This window comes from Malaya genurostris, chromosome 1 (assembly GCF_030247185.1).
Source record: "Malaya genurostris strain Urasoe2022 chromosome 1, Malgen_1.1, whole genome shotgun sequence".
Classification (NCBI taxonomy): domain Eukaryota; kingdom Metazoa; phylum Arthropoda; class Insecta; order Diptera; family Culicidae; genus Malaya; species Malaya genurostris.
The window spans coordinates 91,585,971-91,595,330 of record NC_080570.1 but is presented as its reverse complement, the minus strand read 5'-3'; positions in this window follow the sequence as shown (position 1 = coordinate 91,595,330).

The window sequence follows — 9,360 nt, the reverse complement described above, 5'->3', positions numbered from 1 at the left end:
GAAGTGTGCCTTAGCTAAGAAATGACAGCACGTTGAATTGGTGAATTCAACTAAAAAAATAGCCATTTCAATAAATATTTTATTATTATTAAGGGAACTAGAATTAGAAAATCTAAATTAGCGAAAGTAAGATTTCTTTAGTTGTCTCAAAAAATAACTAACTAAAATCAGAAAATCAACTAATTTTTTCGCCAAAATGCTGATTTCGGTCATTCCGTGTGGGTACTGCTAAGTTACGGTCATGCCGGAATACGTTATAGTTATTTCCAAAAATTTCTTCGAATTTTACGCTTTCGTCCCAACTACTGTCAATTCCAAGAATTACCGAGAATAACTGATGGCGTTTTTCATTGAGAAACACTGGTGGCGTGGATTGCTCTGGTTTTGCACTTTCGAGCAGAAATGGCAATGGAACACCGTCAAAATATTGCATTTCTGCTCAAAAGTGCAAAATCAGAGCAATCCACGCCACCAGTGTTTTTCAATGAAAAACGGCATGAGAAAGAAGATGATAAAATATTTTGTTGAATTTCCTTCATTTTGGCTGGGCTTCCATGCGATTGAAATTCTGACAGCAGACAAGAATTTCAATCGCATTCTGTTGTGAATGCGAAGAAAATTTCAGGATTTGAATGAAGTGTAGTGTTACTCACTACACTACACTACTATTTCTGATGCCCCGTTTACACTTATGCTGGCTGCCAGCATGCTGGTGCCAGTGTACTGCCCTCTTAGGAAAAAACGTTCAACTGTAGTCCAATGATCCAAAGTATTAGACCAACGAAGGACCACCGTTGAACGCTTTTTTCCTAAGAGGGTGGTACCGACGACACGACCTGCCACTCGACTATCAAAACTGTATCGCAAATCTAACTACCCCTCAGTAACTGGTAATGTCAAAACGAAATCGCTTGAAAAAATGTTGGAACTGGCAACACAAGTTGGAAAATTATTGATTTTGAAAAACAGTTACCAGTATCCTTGGTAACTAAATATGGAATGTAAACAAAAACAAGAGATTCTAACTTAAAACGAAACCACTGAATGTAGTTGGCAGTATTGAATAAACTTTTTACTGTAGATTTCGATTTAACCGATATAATCAACTGCGCAGCCGGGAGAATGTAGTATATAAATTTGAGTATATAAAGGTTAAATGTGATTATTAAATTCTACTCAATAAACGGAGCGATCTTATTTTCCGTTCGGATGATACAGTTAACTTCAGACTCATGTTGTTCGTATATGCCAACTGTTTTATTTAATAATGCACATAAGCAAGAGTGTATGATTTGTTCTCAGATTTTCCAGTTTCTCACCCTTTAGAAGTGTTTAATGGATCACTAAATTAATTCCGGCAGAAATGAGGCGAACAAATCCGTTTGATATGAGGTTCAGTGATCGCACAAAAGATTCCATTGAATTAATCTGAAATTAACTAAATTATGTATATCTAAACTATTTATCTACCATCTCTTTTAAATTTACATATAACTGTTCGTAGGAAACGAATAGAAAGATACTATATCTCCCTTCTCAGAAGCATTTCCGAAGGCGGCGAGAGAATGTTAACTGCAATAGAAAAATAATATTTAATAATAAAATTCAAGCACTCACCTGCACTCAGCTTTATCATAATTTGCGTTGATGATTATCCACATTATTTAATAGCTCTCCAGAATTCACTAAATAAGAGGAAAAGACACAAAAATTCAAAACGGTGGAATTATTCCACAACTATTTCAAACTGTTTGTTTATTTATTCTGGTGCTCCTTGGTAACTAGAGCATAGCAACTTGAACAGTGTTGCTCGAATAGTTAGTTTTTGTCATTTTCAAGGGGTCGCTATATTTATGGTAACTGGTGGTAAATCACTCACGAACACTTTTTATTCCGATTTTTCTTCGGAGTATCTGGTCGTGTCGTCGGTGGTACACTGACACCAGCATGCTGGCAGCCAGCAGAAGTGTAAACGGGGCATGATAGACTTTGAAGAAGATTCGTAGGAGGTGATCAGGTGTTGTTGGAAGACCTCCTAATGCTAATAACATTTTATACTAGTAGGTGTCATACCCTCGATGCATACTGTAGGTTGTTGATTTTTCATGTATGACAAATACAGACGGACGACGTGCATTATTTTCGGGTCACGAAGTCTTGCTTTCAAGAAGCGTTCGTCGCCATTTGCAGATTGTGAAGTAGGACGTACAATTGGAGGACGCCTTGGATCAATTTCGAATTGGCTGTCTGTATTCATGTCCTGTGATATTGCAGATGTATTTATGTTCTGTGATATTGCAGAGGTGTTCACATAGTTAGTGGATGGTGCAGCTTCGATGTCACTACTTCCTAAGATCGGAATAGTGTTGTTTTGAATACTTCTTGTTCCTTTGTAAGGGTTGATTGTTTCACCTTTTTGAAAATTTATGAATTTTGAGGCAATATCTGCACCTGGATGCCCGGAGAATTGAACCCGTGCAGCTGCTAGTAAGTCCTTGTCCAAGGGTAAGGTATATTGTAATGACATATTATTGTTATTATTGTGGCAGGTATTGTTACTATTTGTGTTGAAATTGCTGTTGTAGTGCACGTTGTTGTTGTTGTTGTTGTTGTTGTTGTTATTGCTGTTGCTGTCGGGTTTGCTGTTGTAGTTGTTGTTGTTTTAACTGCATATACTGTAATATTTGTTTCTGTTGTTGTTGAAATTTGTATTATTTTGTTGTTTCCGCTTCCGTTATTTCCGTATGAAGTTTGCTTTTTCTGCTTGTTTTTCTTGCAGCCGTCGAGTGCGCTGTTTATTGTCATACTCACTCCAGTCTCGTTTCCAGATTTTTAAATTCCAATAAAGCGGCAGCCACTGTTGCATGCTTGAGTTTCATTAGCGTCAGCATCGATTCTTGTTTCGAATTCGTCAAATTTGTGAAGTAGAACTGCGGTGCATTTTTCGATTGCCGACTGTGCATTAATTGCTAGTGTATTACTTGATTTACCCAAATCTTCAGCAAGAGATTCGGGCATACTTATGGTTTCTGATAGTTTAGAAAATTCCAGTGATTTTTTTTTCGGTTGCAGTATTAATGTTGTTTATTTTGGTCAGCTCCGTTTGAATATCGGTCAATAATGACTCGATATGATTGAATGATTCATTCGATATGGCCGTGGTTTCTAGGTACTGAATAAGGGCCTGATTGGAGTCTGACTGGAGCTTAATACTGTCCGTTATTTTTTTCTGCTGGCGTATGAGTTCCTTCAAATTGTATTGTTCGTAATAGTCCTCCTGACATTCGATGCATGAAGGAAGCATGAATATACGCAGCAGTTCTTCATTATTTCACTGAACGCCAATACAGGCGGAGTGAAATTTCTTTCCACTGCAATTCCAAAGAGAACGATTATCGTTCAGTGCACAGTTGACGACAATGCACCCAACGCACGAGCTGACCCGTCGAACTTCGTCTCGCCCAAAAATTTATTGTTCGAATTTATGGTTATGGATATCTTTCTAACTACTTAACCTACTATCAACGAAATTCGGCACACATACGCTTTAGCCCAAAACAGAAAACATCACAAAAAATTAGTGTGAAATTCGTCTGTTAAGCAAAAATTGAACAAATTTTTTAACAGCGAGAAAGTTTTCTCATAATCTGTTCTATACGTTCAAGTTCTCAAAAAGCGTACCATGCGTACTTTAGAGCTCTAATATTGATTGGATATTTTCAGGTACTGCAGAACTTTTGATTGCTTGGAGACGACACTTAAATTTTAATTTGATATTAATCTTACCAGATCGATCATTCTTCACAGAATATGCAATATGAAATGACAATCTCAATATTCTTTATGTTCAAGATAATTGAACATTGATATCTAATAACCACTTACTGTGTGCGCTTAGTCTAATCTAAATAATTAGAAAGAAAAAAAGCAAGGAAAATCTCTTAGTTTGACCTTAGAGCTTCTACAGTGCAATCTTTTCATTTATTCATTAAAAAAATTCTGATTTGGTAATCTTGCCCCCGCAATGACCAATATTTTTCATCTGACTCCATTGAACACAATTCATCAACTGCTAAATGATATCAAAACTTCTTCTCCTGCCTACAACGGTTTTCTAGATCAGTCATATGCATTCCGTTATTGAGTAATTTGGCAAGCAATAATTTTGATACCCAATTAAGCACGTGGTTCAACGTAATGACGAATCACATCACATCAAGTATGCATGTGAAATCTTCACACAAAACAACTTGTTGCGCGCCAAACGATTTTTTCAATGATCTAGTATTCTTTTCTTCGACGGCCAAACACTCGTTGGAACTCGTTGCGCGCCAAACATCAATCGTAGATCTAGCAATCATTGGCGACTTTTTCAGTGGAAATTTTCATTGTCCATACAAACTTTATGGATTTTTCCCACTTTTCCGGCAAATTTTCCTAATTTTTTTGATGTACGAACCCGGTGGGGGTAAAAACTGATCAAACAAAAAAAGAATCATGTAAATCTGTCCATCCGTTCTTACGTGATGCGATTACAAAGAATGATCTCTGCATTTTTATATAGATACTAGCTGGCCCGTCGAACTTCGTCTCGCCCAAAATTTATTTGTTCGAATTTATTTTTTTTTTGACAGTAGAATTGTCAAACGACTAAGTGATTAACGTTTCTCTCAATAATTTTTATGATTACTTCACCTACAACTAACGGAATTCGACACACATTCGTTTTTAACCCAAAGAAGAAATATCACCAAAAATTTATGTGAAAATGTGAAATAATTCTATTAAGCAAAATGCACAGTTTGTCATCTTATTCTTTGAATCAATGAATGCACTGAACAGAGATCCCTCTCTAATGGCTTCGACATAAAAGAAAAATTCCTCTTCTGGAGTTGTTCGATAGAATAGGATATATTTACAATTTGTATTTAGCCCAAGTAATTGAAGGTTCGTAGATAGATTTGGCTTAAGGGGCGGATAGGTTCTAACACTTTTGAAAAATCATTTATTATTTTCTTTAAATTTTCTTATTGTAAAATATTTGAAGAATTTTCTGTGGAATTTTCAAGCCTATTGGAACGAAACTCTGGAAGTTATGGACCTTTATCTATGGCTATCTCATTCTACAAAGAAGCAAGAGCGCGGCGCACAGGCCCAAGATATCTACTTCGATTGACTTCAAAACTTGACAAAACATTCTTGAAATGTTTCGTTATAATAAATTATAAGTAATTACTCCCTGGAGTTATTAATTGTTTCCATTGATTTAAAAAATAAAAAAAAATCAAACAGAAACGTTGGGGTCTAGAAAAACTTCTACTCTAACTATGCTGCGTTCGTTTGTTCACTTCTGATTAGTCTGCTCTGAGATACAGTGGACACCGCAAATCATGATTTTTAAGAAGCGTTCTCGAAAATACCTCTTCACCGACTTATTTCTTAATATTTTTCCAAAAAATATTTACAAATGTTGTTCGAATGATGCTTTTTATCATGCAAAACATTTGAATTTATTTTGTTGAACGATAATTCTGGAAAAAATCGCAAAAATGATGATTTTTTTAACATAAGCATTCTGAGCAATACGTTTTTAAGGAATCACTCATTTCCGATGCAACAGAAAATTTTGGAAGTTCATTGTGCAGTTTTTAAGCAGTGAGAAAGTTTTCTGAGAACTTGTTATGTTCGTTCAAGATATCAAATAGTGCAACGCTTACTGTAGAGGTCTAATAAAATGGATATTTTTGGTTGCTTGGAGAGACGACGCTTAAATTTTAATTTGAAATTGAACTTACCAATTTGAACAATCTTCACAAAATATTAAATATAAAATGACAGTCTCAATCCATTACCTGTACCTGTACCTAACAGCTATAGGCCTGGGGTGTCCTTTGCTGTATCAAGCATACGTCTCCACATAACTCGGTCCATGGCTGCTCGTCCATTATCATTTTGAATCATTTTGAACCTTGATATTTAATTGCCACTTAATATGTGCGCTTAGTGTATTCTAAATCATTAGAAAGCAAAATGCAAAGAAAATCTCTTAGTTCGACCATAATATTTCTAAAGCACAACCTTTCCATTGATTCATTCAAAAATTTTCTGATTTGTTAAACTCACGCCCTCGATGTCCAATATTATTCATCTGTCTCCATTACATACAAACCATCAACAGATAAATGATATCAGAACTTTTTCTCATGCCAACAGCGGTTTTCTAGAGCAGGCCTATGCATTCCGTCATTGAACCATTTGGCAAGCAATAATTTCGATACCCTATTAAGCACGTGGTTCGAAATGACGAATCACATCACATCAAGCATGCATATGAAATCTCAACACAAAACTATTCGTTGCGTGCCAAAAGATTCTTTCAACGATCTAGTATTCCTTTCTTTCGACGGCCAAACACTTATGCAACTCGTTGCGCGCCAAACACCAATTGTAGATCTAGCAATCATTGGTGACTTTTTCAGTGGAAAATTCCATTGTCCATACAAAATAACTTTATTGGTTTTTCCCACTTTTCCGGTAAGTTTTCCTAATTTTTTTGATGTACGAACCCGGTGGGGGTAAAAACTGATCAAACAAAACAAAAGCATCTCAATCCGTCCATCCGTTCTTAAGTGATGCGATTACAAAGAATGATCTCTGCATTTTTATATATATATCTATATATATATATATATATATATATATATATATATATATATATATATATATATATATATATATATATATATATATATATATATATATATATATATATATATATATATATATATATATATATAGATATATAGATATATAGATATATAGATATAGATAGACTAGCGGACCCCTGCACACTTCGTTGCGCAATAATATTAGATTGGATGTAGAAAATCAAATCTACTTATCAATTTTGATGATTATTGAAAAGAAATCATTATAATACTCTATGATAGTGGCCCCAACCTTTTTATATTGCGGACAACAGGACAAAATATATAAAACCGATGGTTTGCCGAAACGCAAACAGGCAGCGTACAATTTACCATCAGAAAAAAAAACTTTAAATTCATGCTACAGACTCATAACGATTATTGACGATAACAGAAAAGTTAAACAGATGAGAAAATGACGTTCAAATTGAAATGGCATAGCAGTGGGCATCATTGGAATGCGTGAAATAAAAACTTTTCTTCTTCTAATTTGCCATTCAAAATTGTTGTCTCGACAACATTTGCGATTAACTTTTGAACTTTTTACTTTTTTCTGTACTTGTTCCTTTATTTTTTACACTTTATTTTGTACTTTGTGTGCTTGTTTCTGTAATTTGTGTATTAGTTCCTGTACTTTCTATGCTTATATCAGAATTTGTTCCTATACTTTTTGTATCTGCACCTGTATTTTCTGTATTTGGTCCTGTAACTTCTATTCTTATATCTGTACCATCTGCAAATTCTTTACCTTTTTCTGCACTCAATTGTACCAGTACTTCCTATACTTGTTTCCCTCATTTCAGTACTTGGTTTTGTACTTTCTGCACTTGTTCCTGTACCTTCTTTATTTTTTACTGAACTTAGCTTCTGTACTTGTTCCTTTTATTTCTGTACCTGTAGCTGTCCCGGTGAATTTTTCACAGCGTAAAAATTATCTTTGGATGGAAATTATTTCGAATACTCTTAAGTTAGAATAATCGAACGACCCTCATGATTGCTCGCGATCAATGATGTAGAATGGTAGAATGTTCTGTAAAAATGAATCATCTGACAATTGTTTTTGATTCGATTCCAACATTTTTCCCCAATTCAGGTACACACGCACACTTCGCACTTCAAAGCAGTTTTTTCCTGCTCTTAAAAGTCCCAAATGATTCGAGCAAAATACAACCAAAATCAGTTTGACGGTTTATGATCAAGAGAGTGAATCATTCGAATAGGTAAAACATGCCGATGAGTTCCCAAATCTCGGTTCAATCGATGTAATTTAAAAACAGGAGGCAAACGGGATGGTTCGAGTATATTGGACGAAACTGTTCATAATCAGTCAAATGTAAATAATTTGAAATTTCGAAGTACTCTGCGATGGTATAATTCGAATCGCGTTTGGGCCAATTGAAGACGTTTGGACTCAAATAAATAACCGAACTGCAATTGAATGCAATTGACGAAATTTGGATGTCGTTTCGAGAAAAATTTACACAAAATCCCATCCAAAAATTCCTTCAAAGGTATAGCACGGGAAATGCTTATGAAAAATTTAAGCCCACGGAACGACCGAAATTAGCTCTGCGCCTAATTCGTATTACTGTTTTTGAGTTAGTTGATTTTAACAACAGAATTTCCAAAAGAACTTTAAAATTAGTTAAAATTGAGAATTTACTTTGCTGAAAAAAACTCTTATTTTTAGAGAATGTGTTTAGTTGGCGAATATTCTGGACACAAACCAGCAATCTTTCAATCCAGCACGAAATTCTCATTGACAACAAATTTTGTTATTAAAATCAGAAAATTTGTTTCTATTTATCTATCACCATCATTACTGAAGGACAGGACAAAGAAAACAAAAATGAAATTGGTTTTATTAACAAGTTTATTAGCTAAACACTCCTGAGAAGTGTCAAAGCAAAACAATCCGTTAAAAAGCTAAAAGGGACAGTCTTGTTGAAACTGCTTGCAAACTGTTTAGATGTTTTTCGCATGTGTTACGATATATCCACATATATAAATTTCTAAACCGATATGTAAAAATGACGTAAACTGTTAGTGGAAAGTGTATTTATTCAGAATTTGTGCGCATTTAAAGCGATTGTGCGTAATTATGTTTTTACGCGGAACAGTGAAGTGAGTTTCGAATATTGCACTCTAATTGTAGATTGCACCTAGTAGATTGTATGCCGATTTGTGCAGGCAGAGATTCACGAGATCCGAAATATTGAGCTCAGTATATGAATGTGATCAATTTTTATTCATCTACTAGGTGTCATTACTACCAAATACGGTCGACGGAATGAACAAGCCAATACTTTTTAGCTTGCTTAGGGTCCGTTCTAAAATTCCTAGTAGATTGTATGCCGATTTGTGCAGGCAGAGATTCACGAGATCCGAAATATTGAGCTCAGTATATGAATGTGATCAATTCTTTATTCATCTACTAGGCGTCATTACTACCAAATACGGTCGACGGAATGAACAAGCCAATACTTTTTAGCTTGCTTAGGGTCCGTTCTAAAATTCCTAGTAGATTGTATGCCGATTTGTGCAGGCAGATTCACGAGATCCGAAATATTGAGCTCAGTATATGAATGTGATCAATTCTTTATTCATCTACTAGGTGTCATTACTACCAAATACGGTCGACGGAATGAACAAG